The sequence below is a fragment of the Borostomias antarcticus genome (assembly GCF_949987555.1).
Source record: "Borostomias antarcticus genome assembly, chromosome: 6".
Taxonomy (NCBI): Eukaryota; Metazoa; Chordata; class Actinopteri; order Stomiiformes; family Stomiidae; genus Borostomias; species Borostomias antarcticus.
In genome coordinates, this window is record NC_140239.1 from 3,404,010 (window position 1) to 3,422,629 (window position 18,620).

The 18,620-nt window shown below is 45.2% G+C and overlaps 1 pseudogene across 1 annotated transcript in view; it reads left to right on the top strand.

Moving 5' to 3' along the window:
* Nucleotides 1–18,620, top strand: part of LOC311310182 (piwi-like protein 1) — a 33,192-nt pseudogene that overhangs the window by 8,087 nt on the left and 6,485 nt on the right. Inside the window, exons 3-16 of the transcript in view lie at nt 2,395–2,557; nt 7,561–7,651; nt 8,725–8,815; nt 9,248–9,376; nt 9,719–9,933; nt 10,354–10,475; nt 10,615–10,695; nt 11,193–11,390; nt 11,793–11,901; nt 12,422–12,525; nt 12,666–12,736; nt 12,891–13,044; nt 13,927–14,052; nt 14,141–14,288. The product of the transcript in view is annotated as a piwi-like protein 1 (transcript). The remainder of the gene's footprint in view (nt 1–2,394; nt 2,558–7,560; nt 7,652–8,724; nt 8,816–9,247; nt 9,377–9,718; nt 9,934–10,353; nt 10,476–10,614; nt 10,696–11,192; nt 11,391–11,792; nt 11,902–12,421; nt 12,526–12,665; nt 12,737–12,890; nt 13,045–13,926; nt 14,053–14,140; nt 14,289–18,620) is intronic.

Below are 18,620 nucleotides of genomic sequence, written 5' to 3' on the forward strand. Positions count from 1 at the left end.
AGCTCACCGAACTGCAAACCCACCTCCCCATGGCTACGCCTCGATATCCTGTCCATGAAAATCACAAACAGGATTGGTGACAAAGCGCAGCCCTGGCGGAGGCCTACCCCCACCGGAAAGGAAGACGACTTACTGCCGAGGACCCGGACACAGCTCTCGCTCTGGGTGTACAGGGATTGGATGGCCCTAAGTAGGGACCCCCTCACCCCATACTCCCGCATAACCCTCCACAAGACCTCTCGAGGGACCCGGTCGTAAGCCTTCTCCAAGTCCACAAAACACATGTAGACAGGTTGGGAAAACTCCCAAGCCCCCTCCAAAATCCTTGCGAGAGTGAAGAGCTGTTCGGTGGTTCCACGACCAGGACGAAATCCGCATTGTTCCTCTTCGATCTGAGGTTCGTCTATCGGCCGGACCGTCCTTTCCAGCACCTTGGAGTACACTTTCCCTGGGAGGCTGAGTAATGTGATGCCTCTATAATTGGCACACACCCTCTGGTCCCCTTTTTTGAATATTGGGACACCACCCCAGTCTGCCACTCCTTTGGCACTGACCCAGACTTCCACGCAGTGTTAAAGAGGCGTGTCAACCAAGACAGCCCCTCAACATCCAGCGCCTTCAGCACTTCTGGACGGATCTCATCAGTCCCTGGGGCTTTGCCACTGTGGAGTTGTTTGACTACCTCAGTGACCTCCTCCAAGGAAATTGACGACCCCCCATCATCTTCCGGCTCTGCTTCGATCGTAGAGGGTGGATTAGTCGGGTTCAGGAGTTCCTCAAAGTGCTCCTTCCAACGCTCAACAACCTCCTCAGTTGAGGTCAGCAGTGTCCCCTCCTTGCTGTATACAGCTTGGATGGTCCCCCGCTTTCCCTTCCTGAGGTGTCTGATGGTCTTCCAGAAACACTTTGGTGCCGACCGAAAGTCCTTCTCCATGGTTTCTCCGAACTCCTCCCACACCCTCTGCTTTGCCTTGGTCACGGCTGAAGCCGCAGCCCTCCGGGCCCGTCGATACCCTGCAACTGCTTCTGGGGTCTCCCGGGCTAACATATCCCGGAAGGCCTCCTTCTTCAGTCGGACGGCTTCCCTGACCACCGGTGTCCACCACAGTGTCCGAGGGTTACCGCCCCTTGAGGTACCTATGGCCCTGAGGACTGAAGCTTAATTTATCTTGTGAGTAAAATTTGATAATTATTTTAAAGTTAAAGTGTCAGTCCTCCACTATTGAGTGGAACTATCAGAGCTATGTAAATCAATTCAGTTTACCTTGCGTTTCCATGGTGCTACGCTCAGTGCTTCTAGCCTGCTCCACCTAGGTTAGCCTTCAGCTCTGGATAACATTGCTGTGATCCTGCCTTACACTGACCTAAAACCAGTGGCTGTCTATGAATCCAGCCTGGCAACATACCGCTCCAGGATACCCAGGACCTTAAGCCTGCATCCACTGATACCAGACAAGTGCTGGCTACTGAGGGCCTGAAGCCTCTCATGGATAGGAAGGAGGATGAGAAGGTGAAGGAAACAGCCATTGATACCATCCTGCTTCAGTTCACCAAAGGCACTCAGCAACTTGTCATAAACAACATTATGGAGGATTAAAAAAAAAATCTATTTAAAATAAGAAGCAGGATTTTGAAGCAGCAAAAATAATCTTTATTTAAATTTCAGTCCTCTACTACTACGTGGAATTATCAGAGCGATCTAAATCAATTTTGTTTACCTTGTGTGTCCATGGTGGTTTGATTGTAGCCTATGCAGGCCTTGGATATTGTGTGTCATTGAAGCAACTGAGTGCTCTCCAAGGAGTGGACAGCGATTACATCTCCCACAGTTACAGGGCTGTGCTGGGGAACAGATACTGCTATGTTCCTACATCTTGACATGCATCAGGTCTGGGCTGAGTTCAACCCAGACTGATGTTCCTTTGTGCCAGCAGCCATCAGACTGTAAGTCTAACAGTGCCATAGCTTTCTGAGTGTTATGGAGGTGTGTGTGTGTGTGTGTGTGTGTGTGTGTGTGTGTGTGTGTGTGTGTGTGTGTGTGTGTGTGTGTGTGTGCATGTATGTATGTACTGTATGTGTATTACTAGACAGCCTGTTTGTATGTATGGATATGTGTGCTCCTAAACATATATATCTATTTATACAGGCTGGATGTGTGTATGTACTTAAACAAAATAATTCTAGACTATACACATGCTTTACATATAGATGCATAGTCCCTGTTTGTCCTCTTTGTTATGCTTACTCCTCTTTATTTAGTTTATTTTCCAAATTTGCTGTGATTTTTCCACTGCTGAAATGCCAAATTTCCCCCTAGAAGAATCATTAAAGTATCCATCTATGATGAGTGGGCGCCACTGGTGGATCCTCTTGCTTCCAGCCTGCTCCAACCAGGTGAGGCAGCTCTGGACGACGCTGCTGTGATCCTGCCCAACACTGACCTGAAACCAGTGGCCGTCTATGGAGCCAGCCTGCTGAAGACTAGCGAGGAGCTCCAGACACCTGTGGATGACAACATGCTGCTCCAGGAGAGCCAGGAGCTATCTGCTGATACCAGGCAAGTGCTGGCTAGTGAAGCTGAAGCTTCTCATGGATATGAAGGAGGAGAAGGTGAAGGACACAGCCCTTGATACCATCCTGCCTCAGTCCAGCGAAGGTACCCAGCTCCTTCTCATGAGGGACATTATGGAGGATTTTTTGTGAATAAAATAAATAATTTTGAAATAGAAAAAAAATTTATATAACATTTCTGACCTCCACTACTAAGTGGAATTATCAGAGCGATCTAAATCAATTTTGTTTACCTTGTGTTTCCATGGTGGTTTGATTGTAGCCTATGCAGGCCTTGGATATTGTGTGTCATTGAAGCAGCTGAGTGATCTCCAAGGAGTGAACAGGGGATTCAGATGGACCTGGAGAAGAACGAGCAGGAGGCTGGATCCACCACCCATATTAAGGGCATTTCATTTATACATTTTTATTATTTCATTAAAATGTCTGCGTTGGATTTGACAGTGTTCTGATTTTTATTTACATTTAAACTCTTGACTGCATCTGATTCTTTCTGTCGAACCACATGCAGTTCCTAGGCGGTGATGTGAGCACAGTTATAAGTTATTACTTTACTTTATTTGTTTATTTTGACGGGACAATGCATTTTGATGAACACAGATACATGAAATGGATTCATTAAAAACATCAATACACGACAATGTGTAAACCAGGCCAGGTCCAGCCTGGCTTATGTGTGTTGGCTGGCTTGTTTCTGGTAGGACGGTAATGTTTGATAAATAAAGATAGGTCTTGTCACCTGGACACATCAGTTCCAATGCTTCCAATGCTAATACAGCACAATAAGAGCAGGATAGCCAGTTAGCTCATGGGCTCACTACAACTAGCAGCAGCTTCCATAACATTAATGGTAGCAGTCAGTGGCTAAAGCAGTTACACTGATGATAACATAAAGTCATCCTCACCAGGAACCCCGGTCTCCTGGGTGCGAGTCCAATGCTCTCACCACTACTCTACTTGTGCAGTGGAGATCGGTGGGTGGGTTTTGGTGTCCTTCTTCCAGTCCCTAGTGTGGGTTGGGGTTAGAATATGGGTTGGGGTTAGGGACAGGATCTGATCTATGAGGCAAGGGGTAAAGGTTGGAGTGAAAGGATGAACATGTGGAGGTTTGGGGTATAGTCCCATAAAGTCATCCCCACCGGGTCTTCAACCCCAGTCTCCAGGGTGGGAGTCCAATGCTCTCACCACTACTCTACTTGTGCAGTGTAGATTGGCGGGTTGATTTTGGTGTCCTTCTTGATTTTGGTGTGCTGGGACTACTGCCTCTTGTGGTGCCAACAGAGAAATGCAGGCCAACATTGTCCTCTGGAGGAGGGGAGGGAGGGAGGGAGTGATGACCGGACGAACGCTATACTAGGTGCCCTGGCTTACAGTCACGCACAAAAAAGCATCAATACATTAAGCTCATTTCTCCATCACCACCTAAAGCTGTGCCAGTCAACAGTCAGTCTGATCACTGAAAATAAACCACATAGGCGTAGAGCGACTGGTGCATCACATCCTATACAAAAATTAATTACTATAGGATTTGAAGTGTTCTACTCCTATTGTAATGAGGACTGTCTGTCTATAATGCAGTAGCGTACCGTGGGGTCTTGCACAGGGTCTTCTCCGACATTGTTATTACTGCCAATGCCCCCCAACCCCCCCCCCTGCACACCCCGTACACACACGCAGATAGGGAGAGAAACTATGCATGTAGGGGTCAGTGGAGTCTTTTGGTTTTGATGTTCTGAGACTACTGCCTCTTGTGGTAGCAGCAATGGAATTGCAGGTCAACAACACGACGCAAGACGCAAGAAGCACGGACAAAAAGGATTCCCTCTCCTTGGTGTGTCGGCTTACAGCCAACACACAAAAAGCCGGATTTAGCACAAGGCTAAACTACTATTTAAGGATAAACTAAGGATAAACTATTTAGCACAAGGCTAGACTACTCCATCCGTAGTCCCCGACATAGAAACAGTAGTCAAATTCTCCATAATGTAACGCAGATAAATTATCACAATAACAACATTAAGACAAAGTAAAACGAACTACAATACATGGGCACAGAACACACTACAGTGAGAGCGACTAGTTCAGGTTTGTCATACTGTATATACAAGGTGTGGGTATGTTTACAAAGAAATGCTTTATTAAGTCCTCACACAGACAGTAACAACAAGCATTAAAATAAGATACAGATAGAGCTTTGCAGTGTACGTTTCACTAACACCCATGATCCAGCTAAGCACTGTGGTCAGTCTAGTCTAGAACATGAGACTAACCCAGCCAGCTAAGCACTGTGGGCAGTCTAGTCTAGACCATGAGACTAACCCAGCCAGCTAAGCACTGTGGGCAGTCTAGTCTAGACCATGAGACTAACCCAGCCAGCTAAGACGACCTCTCTCCTCTCCCTCCCTCTCTCTTCTCCCTCCCTCTCTCCTCACCCTCTCTCTTCTCCCTCTCTCCTCTCCCTCCCTCTCTCCCCTCCCTCTCTCCTCTCCCTCCCTCTCTCCTCTACCTCCTCTCTCCCCTCCCTCTCTCCTCTCCCTCCCTCTTTCCTCTCCCTCCCTCTCTCCCCTCCCTCTCTCCTCTACCTCCCTCTCTCCCCTCCCTCTCTCCTCTCCCTCCCTCTTTCCTCTCCCTCCCTCTCTCCCCTCCCTCTCTCCTCTCCCTCCCTCTTTCCTCTCCCTCCCTCTCTCCCCTCCCTCTTTCCTCTCCCTCCCTCTCTCCTCTCCCTCTCTCCCCTCCCTCCCTCTCTCTTCTCCCTCCCTCTCTCCTCTCCCTCTCTCCTCTCCCTCCCTCTCTCCCCTCCCTCTCTCCTCTCCCTCCCTCTCTCCTCTCCCTCCCTCTCTCCCTCTCCCTGGCAGGTAAACAGTGACTGGAGAACTTCCTTTCAGCCTGGTCTCTTAGGTCTGAATCTCTAATCAGTCTTAGATCTCAGACATGAAAGACTCGCACACATCTTCCTCAAAATGGCCTCTGAGGTGCCAGGTTCTTTTCTACAGGATGAAGGGGAGGGTGAGGGGGAAGAGGGAGGGGAGAGAAATGGTGACCTCCAGTCTGGCCCTCCTGTATGACAGGGTATTTGTCACAAAACCCTCAATTCTTAAACATCTGAATCATTCAACTTTTGACAAGGTCAGGAACACAGAGAAAGGAAACGATCCTTTCCAGTCTTTTAGGACACGTCTGGCTTCCTTAATGATGGTGGATGTCGAATTGGGTTAGAGCCCAATACTTAGCCTATTGACATTTTAGGTTCATGCAATCCTGTCAGGGGTCGTGGCTCCTATGAAGTCAGGACAACTTTAAGATGGTAGCCTATCAAGCAAAAATATATATTGGCATTGAGAGAACAAGTGTACTCTGTTTATCCCAAAATATGCATTACATTTATCTGTTACATAAACTACTTATTCTGCTTAGCATAAACTGAAAACATCCAAACACAACACACCACCATATAATCTTATAAATAGGGTCAAATCACACATAGCTCTTGATCACTTTCCCTTTGAACTTCCAAAACAAATTATGTGCTCAGATCCAGAAATATAGTTGTTTAGTACTGTCTGTCAGCCCCCCGCCAAAACCGGCATTTTCCATTGATCTTTGCTACATCAAAACAGACGCTGGTGATGAGACAGAACAGAGTGGCACCAAGGAGAGACTTCAGAGTGTCGTAAACTCCAACAGCATCAGCATCACCAGTGCTTTGTTACATATTTAACAGAATTAGATTATTAGACAGTAGGCCTATAGCAAAGTAAAATTATAAATTATCTAATGACAAACCAGGCGATCTGGATGATAAGAACATAAGAAGAATGTATATAATTCATTTTTTGAGTCCCCCTTGCCTATGACCTCTTAGAGGACGTCTTATTTGCTGGTGGGTCCTCTGGTGTATTATGGAACGCCATGGAGGAGTCACACAAGCCCACTAATTAGATCTATCCTTAAACCTTTATCGCCATCTAGTGGGCATTTGATAAATACTGTAGCTGTCTTTGCAATCTTTGCCTCGCATACGAGGTCACTTCCAAAAGCAAATTAAAATTAGTTGTTTTGTGTATAATATGCATCTTTCTTCATTTTCTCTTTCTAAATAATTGGATATTCTTCATATAACACTATCTCGTGGCCGTGGAGGAAAAAAGGTGGTACTATCTCAAGTGTGCCGCTGCGGAATGATATATGGAGGTGACAAGACCTATTAACATCAGGCTGCTGAATCTCCACCGGCAGAACTTCATTCACATCACTGCTGGTCATTATAAAAACTTGAGTCGAATGTAAGTAGCTAACTAACTAAAGATAATGTTATAAGAAAGAGAATGATAATGCCAAAACAATTTGACAAGTAGTGTAAAGGTAAATCTAGCTCTAGGATTCACACAGGTGGCTGAAAAACTTAACTTTGAAAATGTTATCAGCAATAGGTTAGCTACTAGCTAACCGTCAAATTGCCATTAGTGTCGAATAGCTAACTTTAGCCAAAAGTCATGAACTTTATACTTAACTTTACAGTAATATTTGATGTAAATGAAGTCTCTGTAACTAAGTATTATATTAACATATATATAACATATAATATGTTCTCAATATAGGCCGCTCTAAATTTGTATTCTCACAAATGTAACATTTCTCAACCTCGAGCACGAGGCGAATCCTGAGGAATCCTGAGCACGTGACGGTTGAGGTTTATTATAGCTCACATGGGCGCCAGTGGACTCATTTAAACTTTAACCAAAGGGAATCATGTATGCATATTGTAGTTGGCTAACGTTAACTAGGTAAGCACGCAGAGTTATTCAACTAAAAGGGGTTCCAACTGATCTTGAAAGTTATTTTTTGCATACAGCAAAGTTAGCTAGCTAAACAGTTCGCTAGCAAGGTTAACTAACTTTAGCTAAGTGTTAAAAGTGGTTTTGGTGGCTAATGCCGCTAGTTAGCTAACATGTAAATTGATTCTGTGCTTTTCTGAAGACCCCCTCTCAGGAAGTGGCTCAGGCGATCCCCCCTCCGTCCGAGAGCGAGCTGGTTGGACGAGGTCGACAGAGGACGGCTCCAGGAGCGGTGGCTTCTGAAGGTACCATGTTCTTACTGACAATTCTAAGGTGACAACTTGTGACATTAACATACCAACTAGTAGTTGGTATGTTAATGTCACAAGTTGTCACCTTAGAATTGTCAGTATTGAAATAATAATTAACAAACTAATATCTTGCAGCAACAGAAAATGCCAGGTAGAGCCAGAGCAAGGTCTCGAGGGTCCTGGGGTGAGTATCTGGGGTGAGTATCTGGGGTGAGTATCTGGGGTGAGTATCTGGGGTGAGTATCGTTAGTCTGAGCGCGGAGTGGCCTCGCGGCCATTTTCTATTTGCTTAGTTTCCGGAGTAGAACCCGCCATTATCTGTCAGACAAATGCCGAATCGAGCAGCCTAGTCTCGCCAGTCGCTACGAATTAACTTTATTTTTTTTAAAACATGGACATACAAAACGGAGTAGCCTTGCCTTATTGTATCCTAGGTTTATGGGTAGGCCTGTTTTTGGACAGTATCCTCATAGGCCGGAAACCACAAGTGCAAAGCAAATAGGAGGAAGGGGATGGATCCACATTACGGGATTTCTCACAACCCCCTTTATTGTCATAATTGTGGATTGTACTCATTTACTATGAACTAACTGGTGTTAAGTGTTGGCCATATGTGATTCTTAGGGCTGGGTATCGATTAAAATTTCAAGAATTTATTCGATTCCGATTCACAAGGTTCAAAATCGATTATCACGATTCGATTCAATATCGATTAGGTTAGTGTTACTAATACCTGTTTTTTTTTTTTTTTTTAAGGTGTAACCTTAATTACATGACTGCCAAGTTATGCAACACATCAATACTACAGCTGGGTATCGACTACAGCTGGGTATCAATACTGATTTCAAAAATGGTGATTAAAAAATGAATGCATCATTGAATGAATTAATGAACTATTCATTCCTTCATTTATTCATTAATTCATTAAATAAAAGATCGATTTTGGGATTCATGAATCAATTCTGAATCATTTGATTCAGAATCGATTCTGAATCAATTTTTTTTTTTTTTTTTTTTTTTAAACCCAGACCTATTGATTCTGTGCTTTTCTGAAGACCCCCTCTCAGGAAGTGGCTCAGGCGATCCCCCCTCCGTCCGAGAGCGAGCTGGTTGGACGAGGTCGACAGAGGACGGCTCCAGGAGCGGTGGCTTCTGAAGGTACCATGTTCTTATACAGGGGTGCAGACTTGTCACCTTTAGGAGAAAATAGCCGTTTTTAATCCAAAATAGGTCATTTGTTTGATCAGTTTATGTATGAGTTTGTATGTTTGTCACCTTATCACCTGTGATCGGTTTGCACCTCTGCTTATAACACTTGATACATCTAACCTATGACACAGGATAATAATAAATTAAATTATAAAATAATGATATCTAAAGATAACATTTAGGAAATATTAATGTTATACTGATTGACTGATTGATTTTATTTGAAAGAATGTTAAAATAATACATAATGCTTTCCCAATTGGGCAACAATACATTGATTAAACCTCAATGATTCATCTACCCCATGATGCTAACCAAATAAGATATTGGTATTGTTCTGATCAACTGCCTTATTCCCCTTCTCGTGTTTGGCCTCCATAGCTGTTCTAAAGATAACGGAAGGCTTTCAGCAAGTGAAACTTGGAGAGCGAGGTCGAAGCCGCCGTGATTTTCATTAAGCAGGAATCAACACCCGGCAGGCTATAGAACATGTGAAGGAGTCAAAGACTGGTATGTGTTCATTTACAGCTGTGATCAAGACAAATGTGTGTGCGTGTAGTTTGGAAGATGAGCCAAGGTTACCACCCTATATTAAAGCAATACATAGCGTTTTCTCGGAACTGCGCCCCCACAGGCTCTGCGAGTAAGTGCACTGTCGTAAGGTTATCAGATTTTCTTGTGCGGGTTTTAAAAGGTAATAAATGTCAATGTATTATCTTTCTGAGTAGACTGTTCGGACGATTCAGCTTACTTTTAGTAAATGTAATTGGAGAATTTGCACCAGACATGTTTGTAAAGGTCCAAATATCGGGATGTATTGGTTTAACCAGTACCTCTGTGACCTTCCCTCAGGTCAGTCTGGCTCTCCCATCGAGTTGAAGGCGAACTTTTACCGCATCCTGTCCCGCCCTCAGTGGGTGCTGTACCAGTACCATGTGAATTACAAGCCCCCCATGGAGGCTCGTCGCCTGCGCTCGGCCCTCCTGTTCCAGCATTCGGAGACCCTGGGACCAGCGCGCACCTTCGACGGAGCCATCCTCTTCCTGCCTCAAAGGCTGCAGAACACGGTATTGGACACCAGAGGGCAGTGTTGGGGCTGCTTATTTATAGATGTTCACTTCTTCAGTCTTCTGACTTAGAAACGCACAGTGGCCCTTATTTATCAATGGATTGCAGATCTGAGTGCAGAAATGATGGTACAACAGCGTCCACAAACATTTGTATGCATTCATTTTAGTACAACCTTATACTACTTACAATAACACATTCTTGAATCCATTCATCATCCATAAAAGTCTGTGGGGTGCTGGTTACCTGTGCCAGAGGACTCATTGAATGGTGTCATGACGTTCAGTGCTACACTAAAAAGCATAGAACATGTATGATTGGGGTTGACTAATACCTTTGTATTAAAACAGGGATAATGAGTTAATTATCTGGCTCTGTATTGGATTGTGAAAAACACAGATATGGAAATCTCTACGCAGGAGACGGTGCTTCACAGTGAGACCAGACACGGGGAGAAGGTCCAGATCACGGTGACCCTGACCAATGAGATGCCCCCCACCTCCCCGGTGTGCCTGCAGTTCTACAACATCATCTTCAGGAGGTTAGACCGGCAGCTCACAGCCCATTGTTGGATGATTGTATCAGCTATGAGCCCTAGAGACTATGAGCCCTAGAGACTATGAGCCCTAGAGGCCTCCCCCTGCCTCTAACCACCATGGTGTGGCTGTGTCTGGTTTTAGGGTGCTGAGGATGCTGAACATGCAGCAGATTGGACACCACTACTACAACCCCAACGACCCGTTAGACATCCCCCAGCACAAGTACGTGTTCCATCTGCGCCAAGTGGAAAAAAGCGCTGAAAATGAGTTCTCTGCCCTCGTAAGGGCAATTTAAATGAGTTCTCTGCCCTCGTAGGGGCAGTTTAAATGAGTTCTCTGCCCTCGTAGGGGCAGTTTAAAGCCCTGGTTCTGCACATTCCTGCCTCTGTAGCTGTTTTTAATGACTGACTGACTACTGATTGTCACAAGTTGATCTATTTTATATTCTTTAACTGTATTGGTTTGTGTTTCCTTTTAAATGATATTGTTATTTGATGACATCTTATTGTATAACATTGTTTTTATTGTTGCTGCTTGTTTTGTAATCCCGGCTACATTGAAAATGAGGGCCTGCCCATCAATTGTATTCCAGAGAAACTAAATAAAGGTGATGATGAGATCTCCACAGAGACAGGAGAAACAAAGTATTGTTGGGAGTTGCGGCGTTCCTTCCATTGTGTGCGTGTCCGTGTGTGTGTGTGTGTGTGTGTGTGTCCCAGGCTGACCATCTGGCCCGGCTTCACCACCACCATCCAACAGTACGAGTTGAGCATCATGCTGTCCATGGACGTCAGCCCCAGGGTGCTGCACAGCGAGACGGTGCTGAGCTTCATGGCCAGTCTGAGGCAGCAGTGTGGGGAACAACGCTTCAACGAGGCTTGCACCAAGGAGCTGGTGGGGCTCCTCGTCTTCACCAAGTAAGACACTTCATTTCAAACCTTTATTTCTGCTCGTGAAGCACTAAGGTTTCCCTCATTTACAATGTTGACCAGTTGTTGTTGACATGCCACTAGATACTTCGTACTAATGATCTGAATAAGATGCCTCCCAAGAAAACTGTTTTAATATTTATCTGAACAATAAGTGTTTATTGGCTCGTAAAAACACAAACATTAGAATTCAGATGAACACAAATACAATAAGAAGTACCAAGACTATTGTTTTCAAAAAGGTTATTGGTGACCACCCCAAACACACTGCACACCCAATTAAGACCTACATGGAGTGAAAGTCTAAAGATTAAATACTTGTGTTATTAGATTGGCCACCTCAGAACCCTGACCACTTTGTTCATGAATTTGATGATGGTTTTCCCTCAGGTACAACAACAAAACCTACCGGATAGATGACATCGCCTGGGACCACAACCCCAACAACACCTTTACCCGGGGAGATACTGAGATTTCATTCAAGAACTACTACAAGACGGTAGGTGTCCCGTCTGCTGCCGTCATGACCTTGAACAACAGTTATACTGATGGGCTTTAGGACAGCCTTAACTGACTGCTGCCCATGTTGTGTTTTTCTTTGTATTTTACTCTTTTTTGTGTAGTTTTACTCATTTTCTGTATTTTTTTTGACCTGTGAAGCACTTTGTGTCTCTGTGCTGTGAAAAGTGACTTAGATCACTTAGATTACTAACATTAATCTATTTTCGACAGTAGGCTAGGCATTTTGAGGAGTAGGCCTATAGGCTCTTAGTCTTATTGAAAATAAATAGTCCTAATGTGGGCGCGACAGTGGTTTTGAAAGCGCATTTAGGCAGACATTTAAAAAGTTTAAGATTTTTAATATAAGAGATATTGATTATATAATATTTTTGTATTATTGTTTTTTGTATCAAATGTTTGGTGTGGCGGCAAGGATCTTGCTGTGGCGGTGCGCCACGGCAAAACCTTACCAGCGGAAACGCTGAGTACCAGTCTGGCATCTCTCTTGTGCTCCACAGCTCAAGGAGCTGATGGTGATCGGTATCGACTGTTGCAACGACACATCTGCTAGGAAGAGGTCGGTCGGTGCCCTGGTGGCCAGTCTCAACCCGGGCATGTCCAGGTAGGGGCTGACATTAACGACCTGCCGCCATTTTGACGACATTGCTCGTCAGTTTGCAATTTTCCCTTGCACATTCTGTAGCTCAGTGACCGCACTAGCCGTGCTATAGGATGCTCGGTAATGAACAGGGCTGTTTCCAGATGGTTCTCCAAGTGCGTGCTCCAAGACCGCGGCCAAGAGATCATGGACGGACTGAAGGAGCGGCTGAAGGGTGAGTTCAGTCGATATAAAAACCATCCACAGTGGACAGGCTCCATTTTCAACACCCATCTGCCATCTGACCCTTGTCCTAAGTCGATGTGGGCTAAATGAATAAGATGGAAGTAATCTCCCTCGTTATGGTCCGTATCTTCACTCTCGCCCAGGTGCGCTGAAGTCTTGGCTGAAGTACAACAACTGCCTGCCCTTGCGCATCGTCATCTACCGTGACGGCGTGGGGGACGGCATGCTGCAGAGCGTGGTCAACTACGAGGTGCCCCAGATCATCGAGTCCATCAAGTCCATCGACCAGGACTACGCGTAAGAGCCAGCTTAGAGACGTAGAGTAACACTGGCCGCTGTGCCATTTCAACCTGCTTGTCTCCCATCATTGATACTGTTCTTTTTAGGATATTTTTAAGATATTTTGGGGGCATTTGTGCTTTATTATAGGCTATAAGACAGTGTAGAGTGACAGGAAAAGTGGGAGAGAGGGGAGGATACGCAGCACAGGGCCTAGACGGATTCGAACCTCGGCCGCTGCGATAAGGACTAGCCTTAAAGGAAAATGCTCGTTTTTGACAACCTGGACCTTATTTACGACATATTATAAGAAGTTTGACTCACCGAGATCACTTTGGTGTAGTTCGGAGGCCTGTAGAAGAAATTTAAAATCCAGCGCGAGCCAGTATATCCATGTAATGACGTTGGACGGGGCAACGAGAATGCAGTTTCTCAAAATCTATTTTCGGCCGCTAAACGGTTGTTTTCATCAAAACGCATGCGTGCTGGAGCAAGTGGGGAAAGGCGTGTAAAGATCATATTACAGAGGCTAAAGACCCCGTATTTGAAAACCACTACAATGGCTCGCGTTGAGGAATCTCAACTGTCGATTCATCCAATCTGATTGATGAAAACAACCGTTTAGCGGCCGAAAATAGATTTTGAGAAACTGCATTCTCGTTGCCCCGTCCACCGTCATTACATGGATATACTGGCTCGCGCTGGATTTTAAATTTCTTCTACAGGCCTCCGAACTACACCAAAGTGATCTCGGTGAGTCAAACTTCTTATAATATGTCGTAAATAAGGTCCAGGTTGTCAAAAACGAGCATTTTCCTTTAACGTGGTTCGCGCCTTTACCCAGGAGCCACCGGGTGGCGCCCCCATTGATCCTGTCCTCTCCGCCATCGTCGCTCCCAGGCCCAAGCTGTCCGTGGTGGTGGTGAAGAAGCGCATCAGCTCCAGGTTCTTCGCCCGTATCGACGGCAAGCTGGCCAACCCTTCCCCCGGGACCGTCGTCGACACCGAGGTCACCCGCCCCGAGTCGTACGCCGACCCCGCTGATCACTCCGATCAATCCAATCAAACATGTCCGCCCTGGTCTGACTCCAGACTGACTACCCTCCGTTCGCAGGTACGACTTCTTCATCGTGAGCCAGGCGGTTCGCATGGGCAGCGTCTCTCCGACCCACTACAACGTGGTGTGAGACAACAGCGGCCTCAATCCCGACCACATGCAGTGGCTGACCTACAAACTCTGCAACATGTACTACAACTGGCAGGTAGGTCGGGTGCTAATGCTAATCCAGCACAATAAGAGCGGGATAGCCAGTTAGCTCATGGGCTCACAACAACCAGCAGCAGCTTCCATAACATTAATGGTAGCGGTCAGTGGCTAAAGCAGTTACACTGATGATAACATAAAGTCATCCCGACCAGGAACCCCGAAATGCTCTCCCCACTACTCTACTTGTGCAGTGGAGATCGGTGGGTGGGTTTTGGTGTCCTTCTTCCAGTCCCTAGTGTGGGTTGGGGTTAGAATATGGGTTGGGGCTGGGACAGGATCTGATCTATAAAGCAAGGGGTAAAGGTTGGAGTGAAAGGATGAACATGTGGAGGTTTGGGGTAATGTCCCATAAAGTCATCCCCACCGGGTCTTCAACCCCAGTCTCCAGGGTGGGAGTCCAATGCTCTCACCACTACTCTACTTGTGCAGTGTAGATCGGCGGGTTGATTTTGGTGTCCTTCTTGATTTTGGTGTGCTGGGACTACTGCCTCTTGTGGTGCCAACAGAGAAATGCAGGCCAACATTGTCCGCTGTAACGGAGGGGAGGGAGGGATTGATGACCGGCCGAACGCTATACTAGGTGCGCTGGCTTACAGTCACGCACAAAAAAGCATCAATACATTAAGCTAATTTCTCCATCACCACCTAAAGCTGTGCCAGTCAACAGTCAGTCTAATCACTGAAAATAAACCACATAGGCGTAGAGCGACTGGTGCATCACATCCTATACAAAAATTAATAACTATAGGATTTGAAGTGTCCTACTCCTATTGTAATGAGGACTGTCTGTCTATAATGCAGTAGCATACCGTGGGGTCTTGCACAGGGTCTTCTCCGACATTGTTATTACTGCCAATGCCCCCAACCCCCCCCCCCCCCCCTGCACACCCCGTACACACACGCAGATAGGGAGAGAAACTATGCATGTAGGGGTCAGTGGAGTCTTTTGGTTTTGATGTTCTGGGACTACTGCCTCTTGTGGTAGCAGCAATGGAATTGCAGGTCAACAACACGACGCAAGAAGCACGGACAAAAAGGATTCCCTCTCCTTGGTGTGTCGGCTTACAGCCAACACACAAAAAGCCGGATTTAGCACAAGGCTAAACTACTATTTAAAGATAAACTAAGGATAAACTATTTAGCACAAGGCTAGACTACTCCGTCCGTAGTCCCCGACATAGAAACAGTAGTCAAATTCTCCATAATGTAACACAGATAAATTATCACAATAACAACATTAAGACAAAGTAAAACGAACTACAATACATGGGCACAGAACACACTACAGTGAGAGCGACTAGTTCAGGTTTGTCATACTGTATATACAAGGTGTGGGTATGTTTACAAAGAAATGCTTTATTAAGTCCTCACACAGACAGTAACAACAAGCATTAAAATAAGATACAGATAGAGCTTTGCAGTGTACGTTTCACTAACACCATGATCCAGTTAAGCACTGTGGTCAGTCTAGTCTAGACCATGAGACTAACCCAGCCAGCTAAGCACTGTGGGCAGTCTAGTCTAGACCATGAGACTAACCCAGCCAGCTAAGCACTGTGGGCAGTCTAGTCTAGACCATGAGACTAACCCAGCCAGCTAAGCACTGTGGGCAGTCTAGTCTAGACCATGAGACCAACCCAGCCAGCTAAGCACTGTGGGCAGTCTAGTCTAGACCATGAGACTAACCCAGCCAGCTAAGCGCTGTGGTCAGTCTAGTCTAGACCATGAGACTAACCCAGCCAGCTAAGCACTGTGGTCAGTCTAGTCTAGACCATGAGACTAACCCAGCTCATCATAACACCATGATCCAGCTGAGCACTGTGGGCACTTACTTTCAGACTGGTCCCTCTCTCCTCTCCCTCCCTCTCTTCTCTCCCTCTCTCCCCTCCCTCCCTCTCTCCCCTCCCTCTCTCCTCTCCCTCCATCACCAAGGAGAGACTTCAGAGTGTCGTAAACTCCAACAACATCAGCATCACCGGTGCTTTGTTACATATTTAACAGAATTAGATTATTAGACAGTAGGCCTATAGCAAAGTAAAATTATAAATTATCTAATGACAAACCAGGCGATCTGGATGATAAGAACATAAGAAGAATGTATATAATTCATTTTTTGAGTCCCCCTTGCCTATGACCTCTTAGAGGACGTCTTATTTGCTGGTGGGTCCTCTGGTGTACTATGGAACGCCATGGAGGAGTCACACAAGCCCTCCAATTAGATCTATCCTTAAACCTTTATCGCCATCTAGTGAGCATTTGATAAATACTGTAGCTGTCTGCAATCTTTGCCTCCCATACGAGGTCACTTCCAAAAGCGAATTTCATTAAAATTAGTTGTTTTGTGTATAATATGCATCTTTCTTAATTTTCTCTTACTAAATAATTGGATATTCTTCATATAACACTATCTCGTGGCCGCGGAGGAAAAAAGGTGGTACTATCTCAAGTGTGCCGCTGCGGAATGATATATGGAGGTGACAAGACCTATTAACATCAGGCTGCTGAATCTCCACCGGCAGAACTTCATTCACATCACTGCTGTTCATCGGTTATAAAAACTTGAGTCGAATGTAAGTAGCTAACTAACTAAAGATAATGTTATAAGAAAGAGAATGATAATGCCAAAACAATTTGACAAGTAGTGTAAAGTTAAATCTAGCTCTAGGATTCACACAGGTGGCTGAAAAACTTAACTTTGAAAAAGTTATCAGCAATAGGTTAGCTACTAGCTAACCGTCAAATTGCCATTAGTGTCGAATAGCTAACTTTAGCCAAAAGTCATGAACTTTATACTTAACGTTACAGTAATATTTGATGTAAATGAAGTCTCTGTAACTAAGTATTATATTAACATATATATATATAACATATATGTTATCAATATAGGCCGCTCTAAATTTGTATTCTCACAAATGTAACATTTCTCAACCTCGAGCACGAGGCGAATCCTGAGGTGAATCCTCAGCACTTGGCGGTTGAGGTTTATTTAGCTAACATGGGCGCCAGTGGACTCATTTTAAACTTTAACCAAAGGGAATCATTTATGCATATTGTAGTTGGCTAATGTTAAAGGGCAATGCTCGTTTTTGACAACCTGGACCTTATTTACGACATATTATAAGAAGTTTGACTCACCGAGATCACTTTTGTGTAGTTCGGAGGCCTGTAGAAGAAATTTAAAATCCAGCGCGAGCCAGTATATCCATGTAATGGCGGTGATCGGGGCACCGAGAATGCAGTTTCTCAAAATCTATTTTCGGCCGCTAAACGGTTGTTTTCATCAATCAGATTGGATGAATCGACATTTGAGATTCAACAAATACGGGGTCTTTAGCCTCTGTAATATGATCTTTACACGCCTTTCCCCACTTGCTCCAGCACGCATGCGCACAGGCCAGCGCGCAGACTGGCTATTCTCCGGCTCACATTCTCTGCGCTACGATCGTTGTTGGTGCCGAGAATATTGTCGTCGTCATTCGTCAGCAACAATCCGATCGTAGCGCAGAGAATGTGAGCCGGAGAATAGCCAGTCTGCGCGCTGGCCTGTGCGCATGCGTGCTGGAGCAAAATACCACACAGGCATTAACAAATATGAAATGAGTCATAATTTACAATTAACTCATTTTCTCCCAAAAATGGAGATAGAACCTTATAATTCTGAGCTCACGATCTGTGTTCGCTGCTTTTATGATGTCATGTAGCCTAGTAGACGTCACTGCAGCAGACACTTAAATAGTCAGTGATCTGAGTCCACCTGCATTCTGAATTCCGTGTTCATCAGTGATCATCATCTAGCGGTTTGATTTGGATAACGGATCTGACAAACTGACAGAGACAACACATAAGTTCATAATGGGGATGGACAGAATTTTGAGTTGTAATTTTCTACAAGTATTCTGTATTGCTTTCTTTGACAACATCTCAAATTGAAGAAAGCAGAGACTACAGACCGTCTGTTACCTTTCAGCTGGCTATAGCTCCAAGCCAGCTAGGGGCACTGCTCGTAACTATCTAACGTGACTGATAACTCAGTTGAGGGAAATACCGGGGCAACGGTGGCGTTTTCTCCACCACAGCTTTATTATCTTCCACAGAATTGGTCACAGGCATGGAACTCATGAGCTGCAGCTGTAGTTATTTGGACTGTCTGTTACTTTTCACTCGGATCGAATATGCAGCTCTTCATCTCGGTGACATTCGCGCGCCACCGTTCACAAAAACACCGGCGGGCCAAGTAACGTCACTACGTAGGCTAAGCCCAGGATACCCACAAAACCCCCTCGTTAAAAGGGACAGGCTAGGCCTATAACACGTGTGAACACCGATA